Source organism: Capra hircus, chromosome 13 (genome assembly GCF_001704415.2).
Source record: "Capra hircus breed San Clemente chromosome 13, ASM170441v1, whole genome shotgun sequence".
Lineage (NCBI taxonomy): Eukaryota > Metazoa > Chordata > Mammalia > Artiodactyla > Bovidae > Capra > Capra hircus.
The window spans coordinates 72,523,482-72,542,541 of record NC_030820.1 but is presented as its reverse complement, the minus strand read 5'-3'; the positions used below and the strand labels follow the sequence as shown (position 1 = coordinate 72,542,541).

At 46.8% G+C, this 19,060-nt stretch overlaps 1 protein-coding gene across 3 annotated transcripts in view; it reads right to left on the bottom strand.

Annotated features, from left to right (window-relative positions):
* Window positions 1–19,060, bottom strand: part of PKIG (protein kinase (cAMP-dependent, catalytic) inhibitor gamma) — an 84,103-nt gene that overhangs the window by 24,712 nt on the left and 40,331 nt on the right. The window contains exon 1 of one of the 3 annotated variants that reach the window (XM_018057909.1): window positions 8,952–9,134. The exons of the other annotated variants lie outside the window; for them this stretch is intronic. The gene's annotated coding sequence lies outside the window, so the exon portion shown is untranslated. Of the gene's footprint in view, window positions 1–8,951; window positions 9,135–19,060 lie in introns of those variants that run through there. 3 annotated transcript variants of the gene reach the window in all.

Genomic DNA, 19,060 nt, shown 5'->3' with positions numbered 1-19,060 from the left:
CATCTTTCATAGTCATCATACACGCTATTTAAATTCTAATGTATCAAGAGTAAGGGCAAAAGACATTTTTCGCCAAAGACTAAGCAAGTTTCCATCGACAGACTCCAAAACATTCTCCGATAGAAGAGAAAGTGAACACAGAGTAACAGTGTGACTTTAGAATCAACAGTGAGCAAAATTAGTACAGCACAGTGGTACATTTAAACAAGTACCGACTGAGTGAAACAAAGCTAAATGAGGAGGTGGAAACAAACTCGACAGCATTTGACAACGATAACATGGAAGGTGGACCCGAAATCAGAGATAAATATTCTAAGGCCCTTGATTACTCAGGACAAAGAAATGCTGTTTTATTTTAGGTAACACATCCATGATGAATACTGATATTTTAAAAACAACAAAATATAGAAATAGAACGCATGAGTCCAAACCAGTACGTATGCTCCTGGGTAGAAAAGTCTAATTATCCCAAAATGCAAACCTTCCCAGATTACTATATAATCTTAATTAAATTCCAATAAGAATACCAATAGGCTTCTTGGATAGGGGAGTGAAAAACATTACTTTAGAATTCATATGGAATAGTAAGTATTCAAGAAAATGAGCCAAGAAATAAAGAAAATCATAAAAAGTAAATAAGGGATTTGTCTTAAAATTTTAAAAAGTTACTATAAAGACATAATAATAAAAAGATACAGAACAGAAGAATAGACAAATAAGTCGTGGGCTAGAAAAGTTCAGAAACATACCATAAAGGAACTTATTAATGACAAAGATGGATTTCAATACAAAACAGAAGAGATGGCGTATTTAATAAATGCTGCTGGCCTATCTAGAACAAAGCCTGATCATTACTCCTCACCATGCACAAACATAAATTCCAAAGGGATTAAAGGTTCAGGATTAAATTAATTAAAATGATATAAGTATTAGAAAAAACATGTATTAAAATACTGAGGTGCGGAAATTATTCCTAAACAAAGCAACAAATTCAGGTACTATGAAGAGCAATACAGAAACAAATTAATAAATAATAGATTAGGAAAAACATTTGCAACACATATGGGATCTTTAATATATAAACACATTAAGCGCTCCTACACGTGGTTGAGAAAAGGCAAACAATTCATAGGAAAATGGGCAAAGGAAATTCACAGATAAGGAAAATGAAAAGATCGGTTAACACGCAACAATGCTCAATTTCACTGAAGAATATACAGAAGTAAGATGCTATTTCCCCATCAGCCTGGTCACAAATGAGAGAGATGGAGGGTGAGATGGACAGAAGACAGAATTCCTAATACTGGCAAAGATTTAGGGAAATGAAAGTACTCACATACGGCTGCGGAGAATGTAAATTATTAGAACTCTCTGCAAAGTAGGATTATATTATCAATCAAAATATCAGGGATGAATACTTTTTAACCCAGCGATACTATTTTTGAAAACATAATCTATAAAAGTAAAAAGCACCAGTGAAGAAAGATATGTACATGAAGATAGTTAACGCAACAAGATTTTTAATAGGAAAAAAATGGTAGTAGCTCGAGTATCTGCCAAAGGAGAACTGGTTGAATATATTGTGGTACCTCTAGATGTACAGCCCTGAAGTTATTTAAGAGTGAACTGGATTTGTACCTACCTGGGATGTATTATTTAGTGGGAAAAATAAACTGTAAAATAACAAAGTACAATCCCACTTCTGGCAAAACACGATAACCACACACATACACACAATTTCCATGTACACGGGAGCTCGGAGAGAGGCATGGAAGGATATACACCAAGCTAACCACCCTGGTTATCTCAGAAGGATGGAAATGGGGAGCAGGAGGAGAGGGGAGACTATAAACTCTCTGTGTATACATCTTCAAATTGTTCAGTTAGTTCCAATCAGCACATGCATCTCTAGGGGAAGTCAATGAAGAAAGCAGAAACAACAACAAAGAAATAAACACACGGGAGCAGAGACGTGCAGAACAGTAAACTGTGTCACATGCTACCCGCTTATCTTTACATGGGATAGTTAACTGCACTTCCTCTCACTTTCTTTTTCGGTCAGATAGACCAGGTCTTCCAACCTATCATTTTAACAGCTGGAAGACAATTTATCTAAAAAGCATTTCTTTTGGCCATGCCCTGAGGCATGTTGTCTCTTAGTTCCCTGATCAAGGATCGAATCCATGCCCTGAGCATTGGAAGCGGCCCAGTTTTTACCACTGGACCTCAGGGGAATCCCCTGGAAGACATTTTTAAAAGCTTCATGAGATGGGGAAAAGCTGCACTTTTCCCCCTAAGCATTTATGTGTTTTATTTTAAAGGGGAAATTTTTTTTACTTAAAAAAAAAAAAAAAAAAAGCCCCCTTTTAAATATCCACTGCCCTGCTCAGGTGGTGTGTGGGCTGGTTCTGCAACGTTGGCTGTTTTCTGTGGCTCCCTGCCCCTAGTTACCTTCCTTCCAAAACCCAAATAAATGTACTCCCAGGCACCTATGTCTGCCGGGAATCAAGGCCCAGTAAACCGCAGCAGCTCTGCTCACAAGGCTCTCTTGGCCTCCAAGCAGATTCTCTGGCTTCGCTATCAAATGGGTCCTGGAATCCACAGAAGCAAAATTGACTGTTTTGTAACCCATTCTGATGGAAGCAGAAAGGAAGGAGATGGTTTATCCCAGTGGATGAAACGAAAGAGAAAAGAGGAACAGCACTCACAACAAGCTCTTGAAGGCGAGCCACTTAGGTGGAATCTGCCGTTTCTGGGTTACCTGGAAGGGTACACTCTGCCCTTTCCTGGTGCCATGCTTTGCTTTTAGTTTATTTCATTTCATTAATAAGAAATCTTTCGCTGAAATAATAATGAAACCGCATGTGTCTATAACACTTTGTAGTTTACAAAGCACTTTACGATACTTTATCCTTTTTGATCTTCACAATGGCCCTGGGATCAGATCAGCCTCATTCTCCTTTGGAGATGAAAATGAGGCCCAGAGTAGTTAAGGATCTTGTAAGGTCACACAGCAAGTTGGTGACAGAATGTCAACACAAACTCTGGTCTCCAAACCCAAGTCCAGTAGGGAGCTCACAACTGAAATCAGAGGGAAAGGGAACTAACAGGCAAGCCAATGAATGAAAACACTGGCTCTTGGGGGTACCAGATTTTTCCTGCCCCTTATGAAAAAAATTACAGACCAGGAGAACTATTCTATGCCACCTCAGGGAGAAACTTTGCGCATACGCTGGAATCCAGCTGCTGAGGAAGACGAGGACAGTCCTTCCTGGGTCCTGTCCTTGTTGCCTCCATCTTCTCTTCTCTCTCGCTTTCCCCTAGGCTTTAGCTCCACTGGCCTCCTTTCAGTTTCCCAACATTCCCGCCTCCAGCCTTTCACTGGTGTTCCCCTCTCTACCTGGAACAGTCTTTCCCACAACGCAGCACCCTTGCGCCCCAGCCCCCTGCTCCCGCCTTAGCTCTCAGCATAACCGACTCCTCATCTGGGTTCAAACACCACCATCTCTTGCGGCAAACCTGCTCTGGACCACACTCTCCTCCACATCCCTCACCCGTCCTGGGTATTTCATGACACCGCTATCAGTCCTGTATGCTACATGTGAGGAGGGACCACGGCTGTTCTGTGCAGTGCTCTCCAACTATCACCTTGCCCAGTGCCTAGCAGATATTAGGTGTTCAATAAACACTGGCTGAATACACGAAAGAGTTACTGAAATGAATCAAACGCTCGGCTTAAACGCTACTCTGTCAGGCTTCCATAGCACTATCCCTCTCTTGGGGCACATGATCACACACGTTAAGAGTTTTTCTTCCTATCAGGCTGGGAGCTACTTACAATTCTCACTTACCCTAGTATTGCCGACAGCACCTTGCCCATAATGCTGAAAACACAAGGGTTCTTAATGATGGATGAATTCACACATCCGTACAGGAAAATACAAAGGAAAGCTGCGGTCCTTAATCGACGGCAGACCTGGTTTCTCCTCTGCCCAAGGGGAGCGCAACACAGAACCTGAGCACCTCTCAGATACGCAAACAGGGACTCTGCCCAGGGAGAGAATAAGAGCTCAACTCCGGATGCAGTGGGTGTGAACCTAAGAAGGGGATGGGGGCAAAACCCCGGATTGCTAATGGGAACTTACACAGGCAAAAACTTCCCAGTGACTAACTGCAAATGCGGATCAGAGACCTAAAAGATTCATGGTCTTTGACCTCACCATGCCCTATTTAAAAATCAGAGAACTGAAATCACTGCGTGATGATTTCAGTATGTTTTTCTGTACTGTCTAGCTTTTCCTTTCCGTGGTGGCGGTTTAGTCGTGAAGTCGTGTCCCATTCTTGCAACCCCGTGGTCTGTACCTGCCGGGCTCCTCTGTGCATGGGATTTCCCAGGCAATAATAATGAGTGGGTTGCCATTTCCTTCTCCAAGGGATCTTCACGACCCAAGGACTGAACCCATGTCTCCTGCATTGTAGGCAGTCTCCTACATTGCAGGCAGATTCTTTACCGACTGAGCCACCAGATTCAGCTTATCCTTCTGTGAAGGTGTTCTAACTTTGTAATCCGGAAAAAAAAAAAAAAAAAAAGCCACAATAAGTGTTGTAAAAACCAACCAACAGAAAGTGTAGTGGTGATTTTAGATACCAGAATCACCCATCCCTAGGATTCCGTGTCCTCTAAGTTGGGGCCGTGGCATTTTCATGACGAGTTCCTTTCTTTTCCCTGAAACCCTGGGGGATAGCAAGGTGCTGGGGGTGAAGGCTTCAGCAGGAGCAGCTCTCATTTCTTAAGGCAAGTGCTGGCACGGCTCTGGGCGTCAGGAAGTGGAGGGGAGTGTGGGGGTAATCAACCCAGCTCAGGATCAGGGCCTCGTCCACCTGCTGCAGATCCGCCGTAATTATTCACTCATCTGCCTGTCTTCGCGATGCTCTGAGAACTGCACCAGAGCAGCGGCTGTCTCTTCATCAGCCTGCTCCTCGAGGCGCGTGCTCTCAGTGCCCACCAGCCCTCAGCACGGCTCACTGACTGCCAGGGCCCACAGCCATAGAGTACTAAACACAGTAACAGACCCAGGTCCTTGGGACACAGAATGCATTAGCAACCAAATGCTTCATTATTCGAGTGCCCTGAAGGTCCATTATTCAGTTCGGAAGAGCCAAGTTGAAGGACAGCAATTTCTTGGAAGATTAGAGGCTACTTTTACAGTTAGAAGATGTTGGCTTCCTCCGGTCAGAGCGGATGCGTTTATCATCAGCAATTCAGAATCGCTTAGCGAGGCAGCTGAGTGCAAGTCCCAAAGAAACCATTCTTTGAAGGGGCAGTACTTAAAAGTTTTCTTGAGGCGTTTCTGAAAGATTTCCAGGAGGTAGTGAGCTCAGCCTTGGGTCCTGATTGATGACTTGTTTCCGAGAACCTTAGACTTTCCACGTCTGTCTCCACTTAGGAATCACTCCTGGGCGCTCGTGAAAGCGCCTGGCGGAGTGGACTGGGGGAGTTCAGCTGCCTGTCATGCTCAGAAAGGAACACCTGCCACCAGCTTTTCCCTTTGGTCGCTGGGTGGGCCGGGGGCCACTTCAGCTTCTGGCCTCAGTACTTCAGTGGGTGACAGGAAATGATGCTGAGGCTGGGCCACCCTGGCGGGGGTGGGGGAGCGGAGGGTGTGCGTATGTGTGTGTGTGTGTCTGTGTGTGTGAAGATTGAGGAATTCAGAGATGACTTCCAGCTCCTCACACAAATGCCATCCTGAGACTGAGGGGCCAGGGGACGTCAGCTCACATCCTAGGATGTCAGCTAACGTTCTCCTTCTAGAAACCATAAAGCAGTTAGTCCTGAGCACGTATTACTGAGTCAACTAAGTGTGTTGTGAGCTTTAAGCTGCTTTGTTCTCATGGCACCCCTGCCTGACTGCTAAGTTGCTTCAGTCGTGTCCGACTCTGCGACCCTGTGGACTGTAGCCCACCAGGCACCTCTGTCCATGGGATTCTCCAGGCAAGAACACTGGAGTGGGTAGCCATTCCCTTCTCCAGGGGATGTTCCCTGGAGATCCAGGGATAGAACCCCCATCTCCTGCACTGCAGGCAAGTTCTTCACTGCTGAGCCACCAGGGAAGCCCCGAAACCCCGAGGTAGGTATACTTGTGACCCCCACATTTCTGGGAAAAGAAGGGGTGTGGGGAGGAATCTCTCCGAGATGGCTCAACCTCTCATGGAACCCTATGAGAGGTGACAAGGACTGGGGATGCCAGCCAGCCCGAGGGCCACAAATACAAGTGCCACAGGGGCCAGGCGCTAGGCAGAAGCCTAGAGAACACTAGACAGGCTGGGCAAGCATTCACATTCAACAAAAATAAAAACGCAAACCAGGTACCTGTCTCCCAGGGTATCACCTCCTCCTCACCACCACCTTAGGAGACAGACGGACTTTTTAAGCAGCTGAAGTGTCGGGGCCCTGGGGGCTCGAGGTCCTGGGTGAGGCTGGGGCGGAGGACCAGTCCCTCCCATTGCCTACACCCTGGGGGCGGTGCCCTGGTTCACTTTCAAAGGGCTCAGCTGCTGGGAGGAGATATGCTGCAGCTCTCAGACCTGCCAAGGGGCTTCATGAGCCCTCCAGCTCACCACAATCTTAATCCAGTCGGTCAGTTTAGTCGCTCAGTTGTGTCTAACTCTTTGCGACCCCATGGACTGCAATACGGTCTTAATCCAGTCTTAAATACCGCATCTTCCTAGGGTTAGGGTCTCTGATAGGCTCTTAAAGAGAAGAAAAGCCCTTCAACTGCCAAGACCTGGAGGCTTGGAAACCCAAAGTCCAAGACCTGAAAGCTTCTTTTGCTTTTCCTTGTATTTTGGCTCTGGCCAACCTTTCCCTGCAATGCCCACTCCAGTGTCCTGGCCTGGAGGATCCCATGGACAGAGGAGCCTGGCGGACTGCGGTCCATGAGGTTGCAGAGAGTCAGACACACCTGAAGCGGCTGAGCGCCCACGCTCACACCCCGTTTCCCCGCAGCGGTGCGGACTGTGTCAAGGTGAAACGGAGAGGGGAGGGAGGTGAATAGAGATTTTCCTCTTCTCTTCTCCCTCTCTTTGGCCGAGCTAGGGAGTGGGACAGCGGGCTTGAAGTTGAAATTGAGTATGACGTGTCTCCTCTGTACCTACGTCCCAAGTTCTCTACCAGGAACGAGGAGACGGGGCCTGCGGTCCAGCGCAAGCAGTGAAGGGATGTCACGCCAGCACAGCTCAGGTGCGACTCCCTGGTGGTCAAGAGGTCAGGATTCGGCCTCTCACAGCTCGGGTAAACATAGGAAGGAGTTCAGGAAAACACGGGAACATACAGTGGAGAGTTACCCTGTCGGTGGAGTCGGGAAATAGTGACACTGACCGCCTGGTATTATGTGAAAGGATGAGCGTAACACAGAGCCTGGCTCTCACCAGGCGCTCAGTCCTTACTGTTGGTTCTTTATCCTCCTCGCTCCCCGATATACACGCACATACACTGAGGATTTCTCCTTCCAGAACACAAAATCTGACAAAATTTAAACTCAGCAAGTAACCACAGTGCCTGTTTTGTGTCCTCTTTTAGTTCTAAAGGCACCAGTTTTCACCCACTCCGGGACGCTGGCAACCAAGGGCCCTTTGTTCCTCGAGCCCTAAGGGTTCTCCTCAAAGGGGAAAGGGCTTTGGTGGTTTCTTTCAGGCTGAATTTGGGAACACAGCTGACCCTTGAGCAGCACAGGGGTGAGGGGCACCGATCCTCTGGGCAGCTGAAAATCCAAGTGTGACTTCACAGTCGGCCCTCTGCATCCACGTGTCTGCAGCATCCCGGGCCTGCATCCGTGGATTCAACCAACTGCGGATCCTGGTTCTGTAGCACGTTATTTATGGGAAAACATCTGCAGGACAGCAGACTCTCACAGTTTAAAGCCGTGTTGTTCAGATGGAGTGCTCCTCTAGTTTTGCCCCTCATTTAGGTACAAACAAGGGAACTGAGGTCCAGAGAATAAAACACCTGCCCAGGGCCCCAGAGTTTCCTTGGATGGCCTTTCTGTTATATAGTGGCTCTTGCTTTTTTTTTTTAAACCTGGAGGCTTTCTTCTTTAACTGTGATTTTTCAACTACTTTTACCTGCGAGGAGGGTGAGTGGCGCACACACAGCACCTGCAAGGTTTGTGTCTCCAGCCACCTGAGAACCCTCGGCTCGGCCCCCGCGGGTACAGCCCCCTCCCTTCCTCTCTGCACTGAGTGGCTCCCTCGGTTTAAAATCCTGAGGACAGAACCCAGCAGAGAAAATGCCCAAGGGCTTACACAGTCTTGTTTATTTTCTAGGAATAAGCAGCACTTTTTTTTTTTTTTTTAAGGAAGCAATTAAAAGATCAGAAAACCAAAGGTAACATTTCTGTCTTGGAGTTTCCTAGGCAGTTCCTGCAGCACTGGGCAGAAGTGATGAGGTAACGTCATGAAATCTAATCGTCTCTGTATCTTAAACTGAAAATACCTCCTGCTGCCTCTGAGAGCGGCAGATTATGAGTAATTCTCATCTGCAGAGACATTTCTCTCTAGAATGTTTAAGATTTTGGGGGGTCCCACCTTGGTCATCAGAAAAATAAATTAAGAAAAGTTTCCCCAAACACCAGTTTCTAAGGGAGGATTTATTTCCTCATCTATATTTGGGGAAAGGAGCTGCTTTTAAAGCCTAAACGACTCTGTCCAAGTTCTTTGGGAAACAAAGTAAGACAGCGTTTGACTGGAGCCCTGTCTGTGAGCCTTGAAGTTCAGACTCTAGCCCTAGGCGGTTTCAGACAAAGCCATGGTTTTCAGAGCAATAATATATCATAATATAAAAATAGACACTTGGTGACCAACAGGCTGGAAAGCAAACTCTCCGGAGAGCCCTGCCTCCCAGCCTGCTTCTCTCTGGGGGTGGGGGCGGCGGCGGGGAAGAAAGTCCTACTTACGAGAGCAGAAGAGTTCCTTCCAAGTCCAGCGGTCCTCAGTCAGAAGGGAAGACCGAATTTAAGGAGCCAGCATTTAGGACGCCTCCCTTCGGAGGGTAAGCAAGACTAGCAGAGCAGGCCGGCGGGGGCAGGCGGGCTCTCTCGTGCCCCTCTCTCTCCTAAATGAGATGCACTTCGAGGTTTCAGTGGGTGTTTCCCACGTCTCGGGCCAAGTGAGTCCCCATTTGTTGTAACCCAATGCTCGGCCTGATGATGTCAACCACTCAGCTCCCTGGTTCAGTTTCCACCTCTCCCTCCACAGGCGAGATCTGTTTCCTCCGGACAATGAGCAGCAGGGGCTGTTACCGCATCCCGGCAGGCACATTTGCCTAACATCCTTCCTTCCATTTTCAGCCTCAGTGACAAAAGGCTTCCTATCCGCTCCCTGGGCCAGGGCTCCCAGAGTAAATCCCTCTGCCTCCTCGTCACTGCTGACCGTGGGCTGATCCAGTTTGCTGTGCCGTGGTCCAGCTCACTTCTTGGGTGTATGACAACGCTAGTTAGGGTGGGGGAGCTGCACGCCACCATGCCCCCCTGACTCTGTACCATCCCCATCTTTTTTCTTCCTGCTCAGTTTTCCAAGCTGTCGAATTTATCCCGAAAGTTTCCTAGGTGCATGCTGGACAGAGGGCGCGAGTCTGTCCTTTACTTCGACAGATGGCACATGTCCACGCCGAAGGCTCGGAACGGGCACTGGGCTGTTGCCTGGGAACTGGGCTCTGGTCCCCGACACACTCCTAACTGAATGAAAGACACCACGCACATCACCTCTCTCTTTGGATCTCAGCTTTCTCATCAATAAAATGAGGGTTTTGGTGTCTTCCACTTCTATAATTCAGTAACGGACGAGCTTAGTCAACAAATTCACCATAAGGAACTTTACTACAAAGTGGCTGACCACAGGCTTGAGGGAGGGAGGGAGGAACCCTGGAGGGGTCAGAGGCTACTGCTCAAGATGCCTGGTTCAGCTCAGGCTCCTTCAACCCCATTTCTGGTGGAGCTGAGCAGTTTCTCTGGGAGAAAACTCCCAAGAATTCACTGAACAAGTCCTGGGAGACATGGAAAGAGGCAGCAAAAACTATGAGATAAGATAAAGCAGAAGAGAATTTAACTGTCCTAAGGGACTAACGTGAAACAGTCATGGTTACGAGAGATACTAAGTAATCTCCCGTGTTTGAAGAGCGCTTGATAAGAAAGACAAATAAAGCCTCTCTGCTTTGGTGTACAGTGGGAAGCAATGTGACATGTATAGCGATTACGAGCATCAATTTTGGAGCCAGGGGTGCAGCTGCTCTGACTCCTACGTGACTTAACTTCTCTGAACCTTTTTTTAATTGCAAAATGGGATATGAGGGCCTCCATTTGAGGACACCGAGCATGAAATAACACATGAAAGGGACCTGAAGGTATTTGGCCACATGAGTGATGATAGATGGTGGCTCTAACTTGTTGTACACAATCTCCTTTGAGGACTTCCCTGGGTGTCCAGCGGTTAAGATCTGCCTGCTGATGCAGGGAACACAGGTTTGATCCCTGGTCTGGGAAGATCCCATACGTCTCGGGACATCTAAGCCCGTGTGCCACAACTACGGAGCCTACACTCTCGGGCCCGTGTTCCACAACAAGGGAAGCCACCACAGTGAGAAGCCTGTGCACCGCAAAGAACAGCAGTCATCACTAGAGAAAGACCAGGCCCAGCAATGAAGGCCCAGCACAGCCAGAAATAAAGAAATAAATACATTTTTAAAAATCTCCTCTGACTCTCACTTGAGGAAAATTAGGTCATTGCTAATCTCCTTTTCCTGGATAGGAAAATGAAACACAGAGAAGCTAAGAGACGTGCCCGAGGGCACAGGGCTGAGGATGAGAGGCCCAGACTTGGAAACGGAGTCTTTTAACTCCTCCTGAGGTCGGACACGAGCCACGCCGCCGCCAGTGCGCCTTCCCAAAACGGTTACTCCACTGCGCCAGGCCCTCAGTTCTAAATGGAATCATCTCCGCTTTGGGAAACAGGCAAAGCTTCTTCAAACCAGCGGGGAAGCAGTGGGAGGGAGAGTCTTCCTGGGTTCAACCAGGCCTGGGACAGGGAAAAACGGTCAGGCTGTTGGCTGACAGGAAACACTTCGGGCCGCTAGGTAAGAGGGGTGCTTACCTGCTTTTCTACCAAAATATTGTGTGGCCTGAGGCACATCTGGGCTTCAGCGGCTCCTCCCACCAAAGACCTGACTTGCCTTAAAGCCATCTGGGACTTGGGCTCTATTGGGAAAAAAGCTATTTATAAGTGGGAGGAAGGCTGTGGCAGTGTGTGAACAAGAATTTTGATGAGTGCTCAGAAAACGCTGATGTTAATCAGAAAAGGTCCCAGCAAACACAGTGTGTGTTAGGAGGGAGTGTGCCACTCCGCAGGCTTTCCCACAGGTTGGTGTGAGACTGTGGGAGGACACAGGGGACACCAGCCTGGTCCCCCACAGAGAGCAGAGGTTCACGGACCGGAGAGACCGCTTCCTTCTCATCCCTGGACCTTCTGCCTGAGTAGGACCCTCGGCCAGTTAGCTTCTTCGTGCTTTGGTTGCCCAGTGGAAAATGAGAATAATAATAGCTTTCCCCCTTCAAAGTTCTTGGGTGACTTACACCACATACTACAAGTTCAAAAATACTTGTAAAAATCAGCTGGCACATCCTAAAGACATCGTTTTCTAAGTCTGACTCAGCGTCACCACCCTCTGCCCTGAGCACGACATGACAATGAATAAGGTCAAGAATGTCGGGAAGCCAGAGAGGAGGGCTGCTGTTTGTCAGGATGACTAAGGAACAAAGCCTTGGAGCGCCGACTGACGTTCTCGCAGAGACACTCTGCGTGCAGGGCCCGGAGGCGGGGTGGTGCTGGGCTGGGCCTTTATTCCAGGCATCTGAGTGGGCGTCAGGAAGTGAAGCCAGATCCTGACAGGTCAGTCGACTGACATCACCCTCAGCGCGCTGAAGCACGGTTTGTCACTTGAACGAAAAATACTAGGAAGGTGCTCATTCATAAAAACAAAGATAGCGTTCTCCTCGACAACACGCATTGTGTCACGTGAGCCCTGCGGAACGAGTGACCGTCCATCTGTGGCAGAAGCCGCGAAGAGAGGACTGTGGTGGCAGCGGCACACCCCGTCCGGCCTCCCCCGACCACAGCAGGGGCCCCGCTGCGGGGACGGGGGCCACGCGCCGAGCTGCGAAACCCCCGCCGGATGCATCCTTACCCGGATCAGCGACTGGAAGGTTATTCACAGTCTTATCCGACGGCTGTGGAAACGCGGGCTGGCCGGCCTGCTCAGAGGGGCCCCGGGAGAAAGGGACGGAGCCTGTGCTCCAAGCTGGGGCTGCCTGGGCCAGACCTGTCTCCTTGAGGCCCTTCCTCTGCTGCCTTCTAAATGTTTCCCTGGGGGAACTCGGTGGACATCCCCAGCCAGCAGGATTGGCCCCATTTGAGGATAAAGGAAACTGGCAGCTTCGGCGCCCAGGGCTGGCCTGACGGCCCCAAAACTGCCTTTGATTCCCATCCCCTCACCCCTAGTCCTGAAGGGATTTCTCCTGCTGAATTTTCTAAGTACTTGATCTGTTTCTCTCTTAAGAGACTTATCCTTTTCTCCTTCGAGGCATATTTATATCTGGATAGAGCCTATTCTGCTGTAGAATTTGAGCTTCTTAAGCAAAAGCTGTGTCTAGTATATGAGCCTTTTGTACATGTTATAAGATACTTATTAAAATAAGGAAATCCATAAATAATAAAAACCTGTACTGAATGTTTATCGTATATCAGATCACATTCTAACTGCTCTATATACCTCATTTAATCTCGACAAGGATCCTACGAGGCAGGTATATTTATTATCTCCACTTGACACAGGACAAAATTCCAGACACAGATCACCTGAGTAACTTGTTTAGATGTAACTGATGGATATCTGTTGAAAGGAGTATGAGTGAATAAATTCTGGCCTCCACTAATTACCCACCCTCTGGGCTTCCCTGGTGGCTCAGACGGTAAAGAATCCGCCCACGATCCAGGAGACATCAGTTCGATCCCTGGGTCGAGATGATCCCCTGGAGAAGGGAAAGGCAATCTACTCCAGTATTCTTGCTTGGAGAATCCCCACGGACAAAGAAGCCTGGCAGGCTATAGTCCACGGAGTCGCAGAGTTGGACAAGAGTAAGTAACTAAACACGCATGCATACACCCACCGTCTAGTCCGAACACCTGTTGTTAAAATACAATTAACTTTTCACCCAATCAAAGGCCAGTTTCAGCTGTCATGCCGTTTCTAACGCACTTATTCCCTATGCCACACAGCTGTAAGTTCCCCTTTTGTCCAGACAAATATAATTAAGAAACATATGGCCTGAGATTTAATAAATCAAAGTAGATTTTCTTTGCTTTCAAATTAGAATCATACTTGCTTATTGTTAAAAAAAAAATAGGAAAGTAGAAAAGATCAGGGGAAAAAAAAGGAAAAAACGAAGGTGACCCATCATTCTATCACTAGGAACAGCCTATTAACCTCCTGGGGGCATGGACCAGAAAGAACTGCACCGTCACTCAAAGCAGTGTTTGAATTCAGAAACTTAAGTCATTTGGGGGCGGGGGTGGTTAACTCCACAAAAGATGACAAATGTTTGATATACAAACACCACACTGCCCCTCCCTACCTTTTCCAGCCTTAAAGACCTGCTTCCCCCTAGCAAGAGATGGGTTTCAGATGGGGGCAGTTATGGGAGAGGTGGGATCTCCAACTCTTGAGTTAAACAATCTTAGACGTGTTGGCTTTTAGAGCTGAAAAGAGCATGTGGTCTCCTCATTTCTGAGATGGGGAATGCCAGGCCCCAGCAGGCAGGGGTATTTTCTGAGGCTGAGCAGTCTGGTGCTCTAAGAGCGGGAACCCTCCATTGGTCTGAGGCGCGCTCTCTCTGACACTGCACTGTTGAACACACATCTGATTGGCCCCACCCTCTTGTTTGTTTTTTTAGTACTTATTTATTCTCTTCATTTTTAGCTGCGCCAGGTCTTAGCTGTGGCATGCGGGATTTTTTATCTTCCTCGCAACAAGTGGGATCTTTAGTTGTGGTACGTGAAATGTTAGTTGTGGTATGTGGGATCTAGTTCCCTGGCCAGGGATTAATCCTGGGCCCCCTGCTTTGACAGTAGAGTCTTAGCCACTGGACCACGAGGGAGGTTCCCCCACCCTCTTGTTTTGGTTAACTGCTACTCAGCCAGCAGATCTGATTAAGTGTCACTTCCTTCTGGAGGTCTTTCCTCTGAACCACATGAGCTCCCCCACATGTCGGGGTCTCCAGGCACCTTCTGCCTCTCCTCTCATAACTTGTTAACATATGTTATTGTTAACACATGTTACAGGTACTGTGGGCACCACAAGGTCAATGACATGTCTCCTTCATTCACTGGTACAGAACAGGAAACTCAACAAATATTTTCTAAACACACACACATATCCCGGATAGTCCAGGCTTATGTATGTATGTGAAAGTTACTCAGTCCTGTGCGACCCTTTGCAACCCCGTGGATTATACAGTCCATGGTATTCTCCAGGCTAGAATACTGGAGTGGGTAGCCTTTCCCTTCTCCAGGGGATCTTCCCAACCCAGGGATCTAACCTAGGACTCCCACATTGCAGGTGGATTCTTTACCAACTGACCTACAAGGGAAGCCCAAGAATACTGGAGTGGGTAGCCTATCCCTTCTCCAGCAGATCTTTCCAACCCAGGAATCGAACCAGGGTTTCCTGCATTGGAGACGGATTCTTTACCAACTGAGCTATCAGGGAAGCCTTTAATGCAATTCTTTGATGCTTTAAAAAAAAAAAAAGTACCATGTCTTCTAAACTTTAAACCAGGCTTTCCCTCTTGTCAGGTAGAATCATTAGAGAAGAAAAAATTTCATTCCAAATAATTTCTAAAAGATGTTCAAGATGACAGAAGATGAAGGCCAGAGCACAAGGACAGAAAAGCACCCGTGGAAATGTGGGAAGTCCAGGGAAGCTCTGGGGCTGGGGACGGCGGGCATCAAGAGGATTTGGGAAGAGGACTGAACACAGGGGGGCCCACTGAAGCCCCTGTGCCAGTCAGCTGCCCACGACACACCTGCAGCGCACGGAGGGTCAGCGAGCTCTGCAGAGCCCCAGGCGAACGGGAGGGCTCTTTGAATAAACGGAATGATCTGCCTTGGGGTGAGCCAGGGCTTAGAGTAGGACAGTGAGCATCCTTATTTTAACGTTTAAAGGACCTTCAGTCTCAGATGCCCTAGAGTAGGATGCAGCCTTCAGGATGATACTGAGAACTTCCAGCAGCTCCCTAGGCAGCGGTAGGGTCTCTGAGGGCAAACAGACAACCAATTCCGGAGGAAATCAAGGCCTCAGTCCTAAAAGGAGGCTTTTATTATCGACTATAAATGGCAGAAAGAAAAAACTATCATAGGGCATCTGATAAAAACCAACAGCATGACAGAGATTGAAATAAAGAGAAAAGTAGACTCCACCATGAGAAAAAAGATTCAGACAAATGGTAAGCTTTATTAAAAAAAAAATTCTTATGTCTTCAGAGAGATTCTGAAGATCCTGTGCCCATAAAACATAAACAGACAAAAATGGGCTCTTAAAAATTAAGGACATGAAAACTGAAATTGACAAGGAGAAGGGCTGGAAAACCTGAAAAGGAAATCTTTCAATGGTAAGCTTTATTAAAAAAAAATTCTTATGTCTTCAGAGAGATTCTGAAGATCCTGTGCCCATAAAACATAAACAGACAAAAATGGGCTCTTGAAAATTAAGGACATGAAAACTGAAATTGACAAGGAGAAGGGCTGAAAAACCTGAAAAGGAAATCTTTCAAAATACAGGGAAAAGAATATTCACAGGGCAAAAAAGGATCTTGATATAGAACAACAATCCAGGAAGTTCGACGTCAGACTAAATAGGAATTCCAGAAAAAGAACAGAATAGAAAGTACAACAGGAAGTTATCTAAGAAATCATAAGGAAAAGTTCTCAGAGACAAAGGGAGACTGCATCTTCAAACTGAAAAGCTTAAAAAGCACCAAGAGGATGAAAAAAGACATAGTGTCTTGACCTTTTAGAATTAAAAAAGGAAAAATTGCTACACCTTTGTAGAGAGATTATTTCAATAGAAAAGAGTCAAATGGGTATCGGACCTCTTGCCAGCAATGCTGATGCCTGAAGAAAAGGAGAAATGCTTTTCAAGAAAAAAGTTCAAAATGATTTGGGACCTAGAATGTATACTCAGCTAGGCAAAATAAAGACTTTTTCAGAATTGCAAGGACCCAGAACAACTTCACTTGTACACTGTTTGGTCAGTAAACTTCTGGAGGAGAAATTTACCTAAGCAAGAGTTTAAACTAAAAAGTAAGAATTGGGAAAGAAGGATCTAACAAGAGAGGTGAAAGGCATGTCAAGGATGATGGTGATGACGATGAAGCAAGTGGCTTCAGGGCCTGGCTGACTCTTGAGCCCTGGGGACCATCAGCCTGATCCAAGCAGGAAGGTGGAAGCTCCAGGGAAATGGACCTCATGGAATTCCTTGACAAGCCTGCCAAAACTGTACTCAAAGACTGCGGGAAAGCGTGGAAAGACTCAGCATGATGGAACGAGGAAAACTGAGCATGTTAAAGCAGAAGCAGTAAGTCCAGAAAAACCATCAGAAAGGAAAAAAAAATTAGAATGTTATTGGCTTGGCGGTAAATAATATTTACAGTGCCATAACACTGAAAACACTGAATATGAATTTAACCAAAAAACTGTGCTGCCGGGAGGAAAGGGAGAAAAGAATGTGAGCAGGGCTGAGGTGTCTGAACAAAGGCTAAGGCCTCGTGCACCAGCCAAGGAGGTCAACAGGCAGTCGAAAACTGACAAGTAAAGAAAGAGCATCATGGTTGCATATGGCCCTTGCTTGGATCCGGTTTGAAAAATAAATATTTTGAGTTCATCAGAGATCTTTGCTAATAATAATGGATTAGTTATTTTATTGTATAATAATGGTAGTATAGTTTTTTTTTTTTAAAGGACTCCTTATTTTCTTAGAGATATATGCTCAGGTAGTTATCGATGAAATGTTGTCTAGAATTTATGCCCAAATTATCTGAGTAGGGGGAAAATGGCCACTAGCACAGATGAAACAAAACTGGTCATGAACCCTAGGGCTGAGTAAAGAGTGTTCCAGGACAATCCACTACACTATTCTATGATAACATGTTTGGAAGTGAAGCCGCTCAGTCGTGTCCGACTCTTTGCAACCCCATGGACTGTAGCCTACCAGGCTCACTCTGTCCATGGGATTTTCCAGGCAATAGTACTGGAGTGGATTGCCATTTCCTTCTCCAGGGGATGTTCCCGACCCAGGGATCGCACCCGGGTCTCCCGCACTGTAGACAGATGCTTAACTGTCTGAGCCACCAGGGAAGTCCGATTGGATGGAAAGAACTTACTATATTAAGGAGTCAAAATCAGTCATTCAGAGACAAGGAAAGGATCAGATGGCGCCCATGAATCCATCCCTAAGTCCACCCTTTCATGTCTCTCCATTTTCAACATGTTTGAAAATTTCCATATAAAAAAATTTACAAGAGAGAGAGATAGCTGTATATTACCTAGATATAGGGAGAGAAACACTAGGACAAACAGCTAACAGGATCAAAAGTATATGCTCTTGGGAGCAAGATAGGAGGGAAGGGAAGAAGGGGTGGGTGCAGGGGAGAGCTGTTTTCTAGTGTAAGTTTGTAATGGTATTTGACCTTAAAAAGAACAAAGCAAACCTGTGTGCATGTGCCATTTTGACAACATTTTTTTTAAAAAGTAATAGATGGCTTCCCTGTGGCTCAGTGGTAAAGAATCCGCCTGCCAATGCAGGAGACATGGGGTTCAACCCCTAATCTGGGAAGACCCCATATGCCATGGGGCAACTAAGACTGTGAGTCACAGCTACTGAGCTTGTGCTCTGGAGTCAGGGAGCTGCAACTACTGAGCCCCAGGCTTCACCTACTGAAGCCCTGGAGCTTGTGCTCTGCAACAAGAGAAGCCGCACACCAGCGCTAGAGTAGCCCCTGCTCGCCGAAACTAGAGACAAGCGCTCACAGCAGTGAAGACCCCCCAAAAATAAACAGATAAAATAAATTTTAAAAATGTTTAAAGTAATAGAGGTCATTTTATTTAGAGAAACGGAAACCACTAGCAAGCCTAAAAGCAGAAAAATTAAATGGCTATGTCAGGTGAGGAGGTAAGCAGTACACTGATGCCTTTCTGGACTCGTAGGATTTTTTTTTTAATAATAATTTCATTACGTCAATTTTTAAAAATGTTATCTATTTTTTACCAGTTATTGCCATGAGCATTTTGCAGGGCTTTTTGGTAATCTCAACATCTACAGACTGAAGCTGTTACTCTAGGTGAAGAATCCTCAAGTGGCCAGAGTGAATATCTCCACATGAAATGTAACACCACCAAGATATTGCTATTTATCTATTATCTGCCATTTGTGAGAGCTGGCGCAGAGGTTAAAGCGTCTGCCTGCAATGTGGGAGACCTGGGTTCGATCCCTGGGTCGGGAAGATCCCTGGAGAAGGAAATAGCAACCCACTCCAGTATTCTTGCCTGGAGAATCCCATGGACGGAGGAGCTTGGTGGGCTACAGTCCACAGGTCGCAAAGAGTCGGACACGACTGAGCGACTTCACTTTACACAGGCTATTTCTAATCTTCACGACACCCCTACAAGGCAGGTATTGACATGACCATTTTACAGGTAAAAAGACTGAGGCTGTGAAGCACTGGCTCATGGGCTTGAGGTCACACGGTCCACAAGGCCAGGCCTGGGAGCCCCTTTCCACTTCCCCACCTCTCTTTCACAGCCTGCTGTTCAGTACCATTCCGAAAATACTGCTACATCCACTTGCTCATCAAGTCCATGAAACAGGACTATCCTCACCTGACAGATGAAGAAACTAAAGCTGAGAAAAGTTGGGTAACTTGCCCAAGGATCCCAGGATTCCTGATCCTAGTCTGGTCCT